Source organism: Acartia tonsa, chromosome 6 (genome assembly GCF_053477335.1).
Source record: "Acartia tonsa isolate MP-2025a chromosome 6, ASM5347733v1, whole genome shotgun sequence".
In the NCBI taxonomy this organism is placed as follows: Eukaryota; Metazoa; Arthropoda; class Copepoda; order Calanoida; family Acartiidae; genus Acartia; species Acartia tonsa.
The window spans coordinates 52,684,767-52,700,240 of NC_137265.1; the positions used below are offsets into that span (position 1 = coordinate 52,684,767).

The following is a 15,474-nucleotide window of genomic DNA, read 5'->3' on the forward strand; positions in this document are numbered from 1 at the left end:
TACGCTCCATCGCAATTGTTATTACGCTCATGGAAATTAACACTCTCTTATCTAAACCCCCCCTCACTGTCGACTAAAATTTCTCTAACAATTTTTTTTCGCCAATCTTCAATCACTTATATATTATATTATATTAAATATTATTTTATTGTTATGTAAAGGAATTATAATTTATTCAGCATGTGGGTTTTAAAATAAATTTTTCCAACATTGGTGAATTAGTCCTAGAATTTTTGTTCATTCATAAGGGAATATTCATCACACAGAAATTGTCCCATGGCGATGGTAATAGCTGATTTTACTACAGCTCCGATGGCGATAAATATTAGTGATTGAAAAAAATACATATAAAAATAAGTAGAAGTTTTGATTAAAAATTTTAAAATTGTTTTTTGTAATCAGTAAATTGAAGAAGATAGGATACAAATTAAAAAAAAGCATTTAAAAAAAAAGTATTCTTCTAAAAAATGTTTTGTTTTTTATTACTTCAAAAAATATTGGCGCGCATATTTGTGTGTTCAAGAATACACGAATGCCTGATTTTTAATTAATGTAAATTTGTTGTTAGTATTATTTTAAGCAAATTCTTCTTCAAGAAGGTTAAGTTATAAATGTTTTAGGCGTTAAGATCTAGAAAATATAGTTGGTTTTATTTAGTTATCTTAAAATCACACGCTTCTCGCAAATTCTTTTCCTTTGCATTAAGTAGTTTAAGTTTTCACCTAACAACATTAAATACTAGCGGATGCGCTCCTAGTATCCTAAGTAGCCTAAAAAAAACTTAAAATTAAAAAAAAATAAAAATTAAATAGCCTAAAACCATCCAGAGATTTATAAGATCCATCCATTAAATGGAGAACTCAATCGGGTCAGTAGTCATTAAATCTTAAGCAACAGACAAAAAAAACTTCCTACCTTATATCATAGTTTTAATAAAAATCTGTTATGGACGGCCAGAATTGTAGAAAAGCTTAGCCTATCTCCCTTTCTTTTCAAATTATTATTTTCACCTGTGTTTCGGAATTAACCAAATATTGGCAAAATTTATAAAAGGGCTACATTTCAGACAACCATACACTCAAAATGCCAGCCAAGAAACAAGAATTAAAATGGTTTGCTGTTACTTGCAGGTTAGGAAATCAGTTCTTTATGTACAAAGTTTTCAAAAAAAATATCAAGACTTTGAATTGTTACATATCGGTCCATCAATTAGTGAGATCCTTTGAAACACACAGACACTTTGGGATCTTTAATGAATTTTGATTGTCTGGTATAATAAGTTGAGTATCCAAACGTTTCAACCAGTGTTTTGGAGCCGGAGCCGTATTTTTCGTTAAAAACGGCTCCGGCTCCAGATTAGCTAAATGTGATTTTTTAAAGTAATAATATGATTTGGCAACGGTCTATTTCCATATAATAAACTAAAAAACTATTGTTACTTTACAAATAGACACACATCCTTCTACTTTTATATAGCTTTAATCAAATAAAAGCAAAATATTTTATATTATTTATTTTATTTTATCAATTTCAATAATGAACAAAAATTGATATATTAATTTTAAGGGTAGGAGCCGGAGCTCACGGCGCGTTAAATCAAAACTAATTGGATTTCTGGTGTGTCACAAATATTACCATTAAATTTCAGGGTCGCCACATTTTGTCGATATATTTCCCCAAAGTTTAGAGTGATTTTTTATATGTAATAAAACGATTGTTGAAATTAAATTATAGCTAAAGACAGAGAAAACTAGTTTATTTAATTATATTAATTCTTAAATTAACTGCTTTATAAATAAAATTTATCAAAATTGACGACTAAAGTTTATGAATTTTAAAGTCTGATAATTTTTAAAATTGAGCTTTTATACCTAATCATTTTCTGGAAAGTATTTAAAAGAAAATACATTTTTAAACATACCCTAGCAATTTCTTTTCATTCTGATCACTAGAACCAACTGTCTGTTACTTTTTTTAAAATGGGGTCATTATTATCTTCGTTAAGGTATGTGTTTTAAGACTGTAATACAGGAGTAGAATGCTAAAATTTGAAATGGCAGTTGCTCTAATATCATACAATATGGAATTGTTAAGAAATGGCTGCAAAACTGCTGTTGCCGCCGAAAACTGGTAATCCCCTGAAAAAAATTTAGCTTGTTCTTAATTAATTAGACAATTTTGAAAAACTTTAAGGCTCAATGAGTAAAAACAATGTCCTAGTTGGACCCAAGCATAACTGAGATAAGCAAGCCTATAGTAGAAACCAATCCATTGCTTTGAGCTAAGAAGGAAGGCACAAATTATGGGTAAGACGGTACTAACCACTACCTCACTTAGTATAGCTAGATATCTTATGCTCAAATGCAGATTTTCACAACCATATTTAAAGTTTTAATTTGTTCTTTAGAAGCTACCAATACAAAAAAATGTATTTCCAAAATTTTAATGAATATTATTTTTCAAGGGGAAAAAGTTTCCAAATTGCATGGCAACCATGTTATATACTATTACTGGCTGTACTCTGTGTACAGCTGATATAACAGCTGATCCTAAACATTTAAAATGTTCAGAAGTTACAATAGGATTAGGAAAAATATGTTCTTTAACATACTGTGATTATTTGATGTAAAGTGACTCTAGAGATGCAAAATGATTTGTATTGACTCAAATTTTATAGTACAGTAGAAGTGCTTGCTTAAAGCGCGGTGAGCTGGAGCCGTATTTTCAGATACGGCTCCGTGGAGCCGAAGCCGCATCAAAATTAAACGGCTCCGACACCCTGGTTTCAACTATTAGTTATAATCTACAGAAGGGGTAATTTGGTGTATATTTATACAATTTTTAAATGAAAATTAAATAAAAGTAGGAGTTTTTTATTTAACGAATAATTCAACCAGTGAAATTTACGGCCCAATGTTCCCTTCCTCCCTGATGTAGTCTTTTTTAAAACCTATCCTATCAAAGGAAGTAGTTACCTTTTGTGTCTGTAGCGAAGGATCTGGCTAACTGCTGAACCGATATGGTTTTTCTTAACAGTGAAGCTTCTTATAGTTCAAGGGAAGGTTTTACTATTGTTGGGCCGGATATCCGGTGTGGCCGGATATCCGGCCATTTTCAATATCCGGCCGGATACAGGATATTGAAACTATCCGGCCGGATATCCGACAATATAATTTTTTATATTTCACAAAAAAAATCTTTTTTTTTAAATTTTAAATGGCTTTAATTTTCTTATTATTGAAGCTAGAAGAACATTTTTTTCTGAATATGTTTATCTTTATGTAAATTTTATATTAGAAGTCTCAAAACATAAATTTTGGCGGTGGCAGCAGTACTTGGCAGCTGCCAGCCGCAAACCGATGATTGGCAGGTAAACGGCAACGGATTTTATGAAATTTTAATATGTCATGAAGATAAAAAAGTTTAAAATTTGAAATCTTCAATTAAAAATTTGCGGTCACAGGAACCGTTTAAAGATTTATGAAGACCTGGAGGTTCAGGACTTGCAAGATTATACCTGGAACCTGAAATCGACTTGAACACATATATTACATATGAGGATGTACGATTATAGGATAGTTTAGTATTAGATAACATGAGATGCTTTGTTTAAGTAAAAAAATATTTTTACTTTTTACCTGAATAACCTTACCAGATTTGCTGGCATCCTGTGCCTGCCAGGAAGGAGGTATTAAAAAATTTCAACTCTCAGTTATGTCTCATACCCATATTTCAAAAGTCACTCAGTTATAGCCCTCTACCTTTTATACACAGAAAATAGGATAGAAAAAAAACAAGGGGGGGGGGGGCAGGCATTCTACGCAACCTCCCCGCCCATCCTCCAACCATTAGGGGTTGATATTACAGATTGAGGGTAGTAATAGTTAATTAGATTTATTTGCTAAGAAGAAAGATCATTTAATAGTTACTTAATTTTTAAGTTTTAACCTTAATTTTATCCTATTATATAAAGTAGTAAGCTTTTATGTCTGTAGCGAAGGATCTCGCTAACCGCTGAACTGATATGGTTCTCCTTTAGAGTGAAGCTTCTTATAGGTCCCAGAGTGGTCTTAGACTGTTTAATTTTTATAAACAAATCGTTGTAAGGTTTTAAGTTATTTTTCTGCACTTTCATGTCCCTTCTAATATTCCTAGATACTAGGGACGCAGCCGCTAGTATAATATAAACACCAGTTTATGAAGAATTTTTTTTTGCGGGTATAGTCCCTTGCGTGGTAACGCCCCTTAAGGAGTGATTATATGCATATTTTCACAGTAGCTTTCCCCCTATTTCTAGCTCCTCGCAGGGTACTCTAACCTTGCGGGGCTAATTGCCTAACCCTGCGGGATAATCACCTAACCAAATATAACATAACCTAACCTAAAATAACCTATTAAAAGCAATTTTAAAAAGTCAACGAATCACCCCTTAAGGTGCGTTGCCACGAAAGGGACAATATCCTTTTTAGATACTTTAATATGTAGTAATTTGGCCGGTTATCCGGCCGGATATCTGGTAATTTGGCCGGATAAGTGCCCTTAGTGGGGCATTGCCGCCCCGCCAGTATTATAAAGTAGTAAGGTTTTTTTGTCTGTACCTTAAGATTTCCATGACCACATGAACTGATGGGAGTTTTAAATTTTATGGAAGCTTTTTATAAGTAGCCGGACATTTTTAGGCAAAAATGGCTCTAATCTTAGATTTTAATTTAATTTTCATGGAAAATTGTCTGTTTTGTTAATCCAGTGGGGTAGAAGGCCCAGGCTAACAAAACTGGTATTCATTTTATGATTTTTATTTTAATGTTCCGTGTAAAATTGTCTGTAATATGATGCCATACATGTTTTTTCAGTTGGGTTGACAACTGGGTTTTAACCAGCGGATATTAATCGGTTTTAAAGCCATACTATAAAAAAACCTAAAATTTGATGTGTCACAACATGTATATTGGAAAAAATGCACTTAACCCTTGCGGGCCATTCACCTAGCCCCCTGGGGTCGGTCCCCAACTTGCTGAATCATCTTAAATGATGTCCTTATTAATAGACACAGTGTATTTTAGTTAAAACCCTAAGAAAACACAATTTAAGGTAAGTTTCCACATCAATATATACCAAAAAATAAAATTTTTGGATTTTTTTTGCCATTTAGATGTAATACCTATAGGACTAGGCTTATATACCAAGTTTGAAGGGTCTAGCTCAATATTTAGACCATTTTGCTCACGGATTAAGAATAGATGTCATTACCCCCCCCCCCCTTTTTAATTTTTTACCACAACCCATTACCATATTAAAAAGCTTGGACGTCCTTGCGATTACGAGCAGATTTGGCCTTATACCCTTTAAAATTATTACATAATAAAAGTATAACACAACCGGAAATAAGAGGTCCTTAAAAAAAAAGAATTTTCGTTCAGGCATGTGAAAAATCACAACATGGACATAAGGATAAAAATCATAAAATTAATAAAGTAAGCCTGGGCCTTATATCCCTCTTGGTTAACATCTATGGGTCTAATCTCAAATTTTTTTATTTTAATAACAGCGGAAAGCTGTCTATAATACGATGCAATAAATTACTATTCATTATTACAAAATATGGAGGCACTTTTAGAAACCAAAATGAAAAGTCAAAGGAACTTCCATTTTTTTTTTGCTCTAGTGGCATCCACAGGAAATTTCGGACTCCTATCCCATGTGCCGAGCCGGGCCTATATAGAACGTAAAAAAATGATACAAAAATCATATGAAAAATATTAATTTGATTAAAACAAATTCACAAATGAATGTAGTTGGCAATAAACTTTAAAGGAGGATGTGGAAAATAACCATTTGGGCAGGGGGGGGGGAAGGGTTTACTCGAGAAGCCTTAGAGCTAGAGGGAGCTAATTTTGGATTTAAGCTTCTGTAGGGCCAAAGTTACTTTAAAAATTACACATTTTATTTTGGGTCTTTCCTTCGTGGGGCTTGTGGACCCAACACTAAAAATAGGAGTTATTTTGAAAGATATACCTAAACCTGATTTTTTCAAAGAAAACTTTTTAAAAATAACTGAACTAAGTTACCATTACACATTTCATTACAACCAAATCTGTTAAGGTTACCTAGTTTAGTTATTTTTAAAAAGTTTTCTTGTATTTATTTGAATCCGGTGGATAGGAACCGGTTCTCATCCATATGAAAAAACTATGTCTAACATTATATTATATCCAGCTTTCTTTGAATTTAAAAATGTACAATCATAAGATTAAAACCAGTTTTTTTAGCTGGTCCCTTAGGTACCTCGGGGCTAAAAAAACAAGTTTTAATCTTATAATTGTACATTCTATATCCGCGGAAAGCAGTTTAATACGATGCGAGAAATAACTTTTCTTTGTTATCTTTAATATAAGCTTAGAACTCCTATTTTTAGTTTTATGGGGTCTTTTCTCCAAAAGGCAAATGATGAAGGAAAGTCCCAAAATAAAATGTGTAATGCTTATTAATCAGGGTTTCAGATCCGCATTGATTTTTTGCGGATCCGGATCCTAGCGAATCCGGTTCCGGATCCTTGACAATGAAATTAAATCACCAAATTTTTCAAAAATATTTATTCTTTAATTTGAAGTCAAAAATACTTTTAATTTTCAAGTCTGACCCTAAATCTTAAAGATTGGCTCTCATCAAGAGATTGTCTGAGGTTTTATATAAATTTAGGTAGATTTTTCTATTTTTTCCGCATTTTTTTGAGTCCAAGGATCCGGATCCGGATCCTTGGACTCAAAAATATGCGGATCCTTGCGGATCCGGATCCGAAACCCTGGCTTATTTAGTTCAGTAATTTTGATAAAGTTTCTTTTAAAAAATTCAATTTTCTAAGTTTTACCTATACATTCAGTCACATAAGAGATTTTACAAAAAAGAATTAGGTTGATAACAAAAAAAATAAGCATACACGTCCCTCCCAAAATTTGATACCTAATGAATTTAATTTCCTTTAAGTGTACAAACTTCCCTCCCTTATAGTCGGTCCATCTGTCCAGAACGGATAGCTTTTTTGTTTGTTAATTTAGGCATGTTAGAATTGTCCTATCAATCTCAAACTTTGTATAGTGATTCCATTAGTAGTGAGGTACAATTTAGAAAGCGTAGCAACTCTATAAGCATTACTGGTATGTCCGTACATCCATTTTTAACATGCTGATTTCTACATTTTACTAACAAATTTTTATGTGATCTAATTATCTGATTGATCTAATGTATGGTATACTGATTCCTGGGAAAACGCAAAGCAACTCTATAATCAAGTCCTAAAAATGTTAGTATGTCCATAAACATTATTCTGTATCAAGCAGTCTTTCATTTAATTTGCTTACAATTTGGATTATCCTCTTATACATTTATATTCTGATTGTTCAGTTTTGACACTATACATGGGTTAATGTCCATTTGTCCTACCATTTCTGTGCTTCACTTTAATGGATGTTGTCATTCTTGTAGAATATGGTACTACGTCAAACACTAGATACGTCAAACAGTAGATGCGTCAAACGCTAGACAGCCAAACAGTAGATGCGTCAAACGCTAGACAGACAAATGATAGATACGTCAAACGCTAGACTACGACAAACAGTAGACTTTGCCATTTCGCGACAAACAGTAGAATTTGTAAAGTGCGACAAACACTAGAAGCGACATACGCTAGAATTTAAACTTATAAAACATTTTTTCGTACATTAATACTAAATTTATATTTCTATTAATGCAGGTAGGGTAGTGCAGGGTTATTCCGGTAAATTTTTTGCTTCAACTTAAAAAAAAAAAATTCCCAAAAACTTTTTCCGATTTTTAAGAGTGCAAATGAAAGATATAGCAATAACAAAGAAGCCTGTCTTGGTCCCGTTAAGATCTCGCAATTAGAAGTCGGTCAAAAATCGGTTTACAGGGCCGTGGTTGGCCTATACTGGAATAACCCCACCAGTGGGGCTATTTCGTTCAGTTGACTTTGAGGGGGTGGAAGACCCCCTTAAAATATTTTTTTTTAACATTTTAGACTATGAGTAGAAAGCTGAGGTCATTAGCTTTCTAACGGTACTAGTCGCATGCAGATCAGACAATTTTTTGACAACATTTTCCCCATTTTAAAAAAGTCGATAAAATTGCAAAAAAAACATCAATTTTTTTCATGCAAACTTTTTTTTAAAAATCGTACTTTTTATTATATGATTAGGTTTTTTTAAGCTTTATACATAAATTAGAGTCAATTTCTGATTCACAAGTTTTGGAATTTCTTTAAAAAAGTGATTTTTTCCCAAAAAATTTTTGATTTTAAAAATCCTGCCAGTTTTGACAGCAGTTTTTGATACATTTTTTCTTGTCTCAAATTGGCTAGTATTGACCTACAAGGGTGGTTAAGGTGTCTAAAGATGCAAAATTACATGCCTGACAATTAACTCGAAATGATATGGGGTCTAACTCTAATATTTCAACACATTTTATGCAACAGGAATTTTGAAAATGCAAAATCTTGGATATGTACTCTAAATCTTGGAGATAGAACCCATATCCTGGGGAGTTTTTGTTAGGTCATGCAAAGAGCTTTCTAAGACACCTTAAACACCTTTCTAGCTTAATTCTAGTCGATTTGACATAAAAAATCCCAACCTCGCAAAAATCGCAAAAACCCTCTCATACAAAAAAGATGCAAGGGTTTCATATGGAATTTTAAATCTTCTAGCGGTATTTCTAACCCCTTCTTACATGAGCAAATGCAGCTGATACATCTTCAGGCAAATATTTAATGCGTTACTTGGGTGATATACTCTTCCCATTACTATAAAAATGTGTCTGAAAAATTTTTAATGTCTTTACAAATTGAAAAGCTTAGGCAACAAAACATGACATAATACAAGCAGTAAAATGACTAGTATTGTACATCACACAACAGGCAAGGCAATGATTAAAGCTTAGGTCATGCATTTAGGTTGTTTATGCTTCCAGATCACCCAAATTAAACATTAGGGTATTATACAGTTATAAATACAATAATAAAAAAGTAAAAAAAGTGACCGGAATAGACGATTTTTTTTTTGATGAAAAAAAAATTATGAAAAAATCAAGTTAGAACAATGCCTCCAATTGCAAACGATAAATGAATGCCATATCTTTCATTTTACAAAAACTTGGAGGTTGCTCAGCCGTTTAGCTGTTTTTTAGCTATTTTTAGGGCAAATCTGTCAAACTTTTTTGCTTTAAATCATGTGAAATGATAAAAAAAAAACATTTTTTAGATTTCTAGTACCAGCAACTACCGGCTAGAACCGTTTGAAAACGTTTTGGAGCGGGAAAAAGCATTATGTGGAGAGAGGTTTCGTGACTTATTTCTCTTGTAAATACCCAACAAATGTCTACACGGCTGAGCCGCCAGCCGTTAGCCACTACTTTTCCAACTTTTTCTTCGATTTAGGGAAAATGGACCCACCAAGGATTACTCATGCAAAAGGGGTAGTTTCACGAAATGCATTTGAACTTAATTTAGTGAACCGCATATTTTATCCTGGTTAAATGGTTAAACTACATTTATATGGCATATATTTGAAAAAAATTTAATTTTCTACCACATAGTTTTTGAAATATCAAGACTTGAAAATCGTCTTTTTAAATTGCATATATCACAAAAAGACAATTATCAGGTCTTGATATTTTAAAAACTACGTGGTAGAAAATTGAATTTATTTCAAATATATGCTATTTAAATGTAATTTACCCCATTAACTAAGAAAAATATGTTATTGTCCTTGTCTTTGAATCATTAAAGCGATTCATCTGGGGTCATTTTGGGGGAAAATAGGGGAAGGCAGGCAATACTAATTCAAATTTCAATGGTGTGTTGTCACCTCGGTACAAACCCCTACCACAGGCACTACTTTAAATAATAATCACCTTATAATTTTATTCAGTAATAGGCAATATAATTTAAATTTCACAAAATTAGTTAAAAACCTTCTGGACCTATATGAAGCGTCACTTTAAAGAAGAAACATATCAGTTCAGCGGATAATGAGATCCTTTGCTACAGACAAAAATGCTTATATCATTTTCTTTTTAAGTTTTAAAAAGGTAAATTATTTTTTTTTGTGGGGGGGGGGGTAGATACCCTCCACAAAATTAGTTAAAAACCTTCCCTGGACACATATGAAGCTTCACTTTAAGGAGAACAATTTCGGTTTAGCGGTTAGTGAGATCCATTGCTACAGACAAAAAAGCGTATTACTTTACATAATAGGATTAATTCTAGCCTTTGTCGTATCTATTGTTTGTCGCCTTTAGAAAAAATCTAGGGTTTTTCATATTCTAGCGTTTGTCGCATTCTAGTGTTTGTCGTATCTAGCGTATGTTGTGTCTAGGGTTTGTCTGTCTACTGTTTGTCTGTCTAGCGTTTGTCGCATCTACTGTTTGACGTATCTAGGGTTTGACGTAGTACCCTAGAATATACATCTAATATCATGGAAAAATCTAGATTTTAAAATTTTTGGGTTCTATCTCTAGTGTTTTTTTTTTAAACAAAAGTTTGAATATTTTTTAACCACCAACCCTTTCTCCTTCAGATTAAGGGGTTTTGAGGTTGGGTGGAGGGTCAATGATATTTCAAAAGCTACTTTAGGCCTACAAAAGTTTATTACTAAGGTTTGATCCATGTATCAGATGTGGTATATGAGTAGTACACACTAGTATAAAATAGTATTAGGCCTACTAATGTTAAATCCAAGGTTTGCTCCATGGTTCTCAAGTGGTTTCTAAGTTATACACCAGCCTCCCACCTCCTTCCTTTGCCATAGGAGGGTTTGGGGGTGGGTGTGAGTGGGGGGTGAGCAATATTTATAAAAGTATTAAACACCAGCCTCACAGCCCCCTCTCAGTTAAGGGGGATTGGGGGTGGGTAGGTAGTCAATGATAGTTCTGAAAGCAACTATAAGCCTACAAAAGTGTTATCCTAAGGTTTGCTCCATTTATCTCAAGTGGTTACTGAGAAACACCCTATAGTAAAATCAACCTGCCCCCCCCCCCCTCATTTTAGAGGGTTTGGGGTTGGGTGGGTGGTCAACAATATTTCTAAAAGCAACTTTAGGCATACAAAAGTTTTATCCTAAGGATTTCTCCATTTATCTCAAGTGGTTACTGAGAAACACCCAATAGTATAATTTACCTACCCCCCCTTCTCCTCTTAATTAAGGGTTTGGGCGTGGGTCAACAATATTTCTAAGAGCAACTATATGCCAACTAAAGTTTTATCCCAAGGTTTGGTCCATTTATCTCAAGTGGTTACTGAGAAACACCCAATAGTATAATCCACCTGCCCCCCCCCCCTTAAATTAGGGGTTTGGGGGTGGGTGGGTGGTCAATGATAGTTCTAAAAGCAAATATAGGCCTACATAAGTTTTATCCTAAGGTTTGCTCCATTTATCTCAAGGTGTTTCTGAGAAACACCCTATAGTATAATCCACCCGCCCCCCCCCCCAAAAAAAAAAAAAAATTTGGGGGGGGGGGTGGGGTGTCGACGATAATTTTAAAAGTAACTTTGGTCCTATAGAAGCTTAAATCCAAAATTAGCTCCCTCTAGCTCTAAGGGGTCTCGAGTAAAAAAGGTATACGAACAAAAAATATGTTCTTTCTTGATTTAAACACAATAATTGGCATAAAATATATCATCCTAAATGACAATGTTAAAATCAAATATAGAATCTATTTTAGAGTCAATATAGTGCAAAAAGTAACCAAGTATGAAAATCTGAAGAAAAAAGTTCTTTTTGCTTTTTATATACATATCACCTAAATGTATATAAAATTAGTGATAAAAACTATAAAACATGTTATAATTTTTTTAATCACTGTCATCGATTAAATTGCACTTTTAGGTTTAAGAATTACCAAAGTAGTGCAGAAAAACTCTTTTTATGGAGTAATTAATCAAAATAAATGCCAAAAAAATAACTACAAAATGGTCTACTGCATTATAAAAAACGCCTAATTGTTTATTTGAATTTATTTTGTTAAATATCAAGAGTTTTTATGTGCTACTTTGGTAATGAGTAAACCTAAAAGTGCATTTTAATCAACGATAGGATTTAAAAAAGTAATAACTTGTTTTATAGTTTTTGATCACTAATTTTATATACATTTATCTGATATGTATATCAAAATCAAAAAGAACTATTTTTTTAGATTTTCATACTTTGGACAAATGTCTTGGTTACTTTTTGCACTATATTTACTCTAAAAAGGATTCTGCATCTGATTTTCACATTTAGGATGATAAATATTATTTTATTGTCTTAAGTATGTTCGAAACTTATAGATAAACAACTTTCATTAAAAGATTTTTTTCTAAATTGGTCATTTAAAGCATGAAATTAAGTTATTATTGCAATTTTTTCCAAATAACTTGCAAATATGATTTCTGCGGATTTTCTAATTTACATAGGCGTTTTCTATGTATATTCCTCTTTCCAAAAATACCTCTCTTGTTAAGATTGGATAAAAAAATCTTTATGGTCGAGACTCCATAACTGTGGGGGGGGGGGGGTTAAATGTGGTGACTTGTGCCACGACATACCAGCAATTTTATTTTGGATGCTACTCCCTTAGTTTTAAAGATAATTACTCCAAGTTTTGGTATCTTTCGAAAAAAAACGGTGGTTGGACCGCAATTTTCCGTCGCCGCCAAAAAAAATTTTTTTATTGCATTTCCTGTGAATTAGGCAATTTGGAATCATTAGAGATCATGTTATTTTTTTCAAAAATTTTTCCCCTTATAATCAACCCTGCTGAGGGAACTTAGTCATTTTTTCAAATTTTCGTTAATCAAGGTATATCTTACATTCAGTGCCTCTCCTAAGCTTTCAAAGATATTTAAACAAAATTTTTTAGGTAGGTCAGTACAAAATATTTAAATAAAAAATGGCAGCGGTACCGCCGCTCCCGCCGTCATTTTCCGCCGTCGCCGCCGCCAAAATTTTTTTTTGCATTTCTTAAATTCAGTGCTTCTCCTGTGCTTTTAAAGATATTGAAACAAAATCTTTTACGGTAGGTCAGTAAAAAATATTTAAATAAAAAATGGCGGCGTTTTCTGCCGCCGCAGGATGGCTTGTAAGGGGAAAAATTGTTGAAAAAAATAACATGTTCTCAAATGATTCCAAATTGCCTAATTCGGCGAGAAACGCAATAAAAAATTGTTATTTGACGGCGGCGGAAAACTGGATATATCTAGATAAACGAGAATTTTAAAAATATTTTTTACTGACCTACCTCAAAAGAATTTTTTTCAATATCTTTAAAAGCACAGGAGAAGCACTGAATTTAAGATATACCTGGATAAACGAGAATTTGAAAAAAATTTATCAGGGGGAAAAAAAAATAACATGGTCTTAAATGATTCCAAATTGCCTAATTCGGCGAGAGAAGCAATAAAAAAATTTGGCGGCAGAAAACGGGGATGGACGGCAGGAGCTGCGGTACCGCCGCCATTTTTTATTCAAATATGTTTTACTGACCTACCTAAAATGATTCCTAATTGCCTAATTCGGCGAGAAATGCAATTAAAAAAAAAATTTGGCAGCAGCGGAAAATGGCGGGGAACGGCAGGAGCGGCGGTCCCGCCGCCTTGTTTTTGAAAGATACCAAAACTTGGGGTTATTAGTGACCCAGCCCAAAAGATTTTACCCAATTATCTCTAAAACTAAGGGAGTAGTATCCAAAATAAAATTGCTGGTATGTCGTAGCACGAGTCACCACATTTTACCCCCCCCCCCCCCCCTTTTCTCATTAGATTTTCATTGATCGCTTATGATTTTTTCAATATTCATACATTTTCAACTTTAAAAGAATTAGAAAGTGCAAAAGTAAGAAAATTTTGTAGTAGTTTCATTTAGGTATTTTAATATTAGGCGCTTCTCGCAAATTCTTCTCCATGTAGTTTAAGTTTTCACCTAGCAATATTAAATATTAAGAAAAATCCCATTTCTCGCTTATTCGTGTAAGTTTTAATTAGGTACATATTCTAGTTTGGATTCGAATGATGTGTGAGTGTCAGTGGTTCTTTCTATTGATAACACTATTTTTTAGCCAGTGTCTTCGGCGTCTCGAGACAAAAAAAATTGGTTTTAATTTTATAATTGTACATTTTATATCCTCGGAAAGCTGTACATAATACGTTGCAAGAAATAATAAATATTCTATTATTTAGGACGTTCCTGGGTTGCCCATCAAAGTAGTGGGCGAAACAAGCAAGACTCTACTGAATTTAAGCAGTTAGTATACAGGTATACTTACTCTAGTATGGCTTCGAAACCGATTTATATCTACTGGATTAGAACCGGTTCACAGCCAAATCATTAAATCATCGTATTACAGACAATTGTCTATGAATATTATAATAAAAATAATAATATCAATACAAGTTTTTTTTTATCTAAAGAAATTAGGCCTTTTCGTGGCTAACAAAACTGGTTTTATTATTACAGTCTTTTATTTAAATATCAGCGGACAGCTGTCTATAATACGATCACAATGTTTCGAGAATTCTAATATAAAACAGAAACTCATAATTCTGTTAATTTTGCTTCAATTTAGGAATTTTTTTTTTAATAAGAGATGGCAGTCTGTCAAATTTTTGGACCGGATTCTAAGTCTTACAAGAATTCGTCCATAAAATGGAGCATTCTTGCGGATTCCGGATTCTAGCAATATTTTAAAAGGCTTTTAAAAAAGGGGGGGTTTTCAATGCAACCATCTCGTAATCAATGTATAAATGGCACTTAGAATTCGAATTTTGATCTAAAATTTTGCATGAGTAATCCTTGGTAGGTCTATTATCCCTAAATCGAACAAAAAGTTAAAAAAAAATAGTTATTTCTCGTATCGTATTATATCCAGTTTTCTACGAATATAGAAATGTACAATCATAAGATTAAAACTGTTTTTTTTAGCCCCGTGGTGCCGTTTATAATACGATACGAGAAATAACTATTCTCGTATACATTCAAAACCGATTCTAATCCGGTGGATTAGAACCGGTTCTCATCCATACGAAAAAACTATGTCTAGCATCGTATGACATCCAGTTTTCTACGAATATAAAAATGTACGAGCATAATATTAAAACCAGTTTTTTTAGCCCTGAGGTGCCAAAGTCATTTTACATTTTTATATCCGCGTAAAGCCATTTATAATACGATGCGAGAAATAACTATTACAAATATTTTTAAGGTTTCAAGAATGATGATATTGCAGCAATTTGGCTGGAGGTTTAGACCTCAGATAAGTATTTTATTATCTCAATAGGGGGAGGGGGATGAGGTGTAGGGCAAATGTTAGTAAACCTTAAACAAGTAGGACCATATGTAAACCTGCGGCCTTTTTTCTCTCTCTCCATATCTCGTTAAATTAAACTGTTTTAATTAATTTTATTTTTTGTCCAATTTTTTTTTGCCTAAA

The 15,474-nt window shown here is 33.0% G+C and overlaps 1 long non-coding RNA gene across 1 annotated transcript; it reads left to right on the forward strand.

The window, feature by feature from the left end:
* The first annotated feature begins 864 nt into the window (after window positions 1-864).
* Window positions 865-15,301, forward strand: LOC145323428 (uncharacterized). Its single transcript, XR_013880970.1, has 3 exons — window positions 865-1,130; window positions 14,225-14,300; window positions 15,247-15,301. It is a non-coding gene; the product is annotated as an uncharacterized LOC145323428 (long non-coding RNA).
* The last annotated feature ends 173 nt before the right edge of the window (window positions 15,302-15,474 follow it).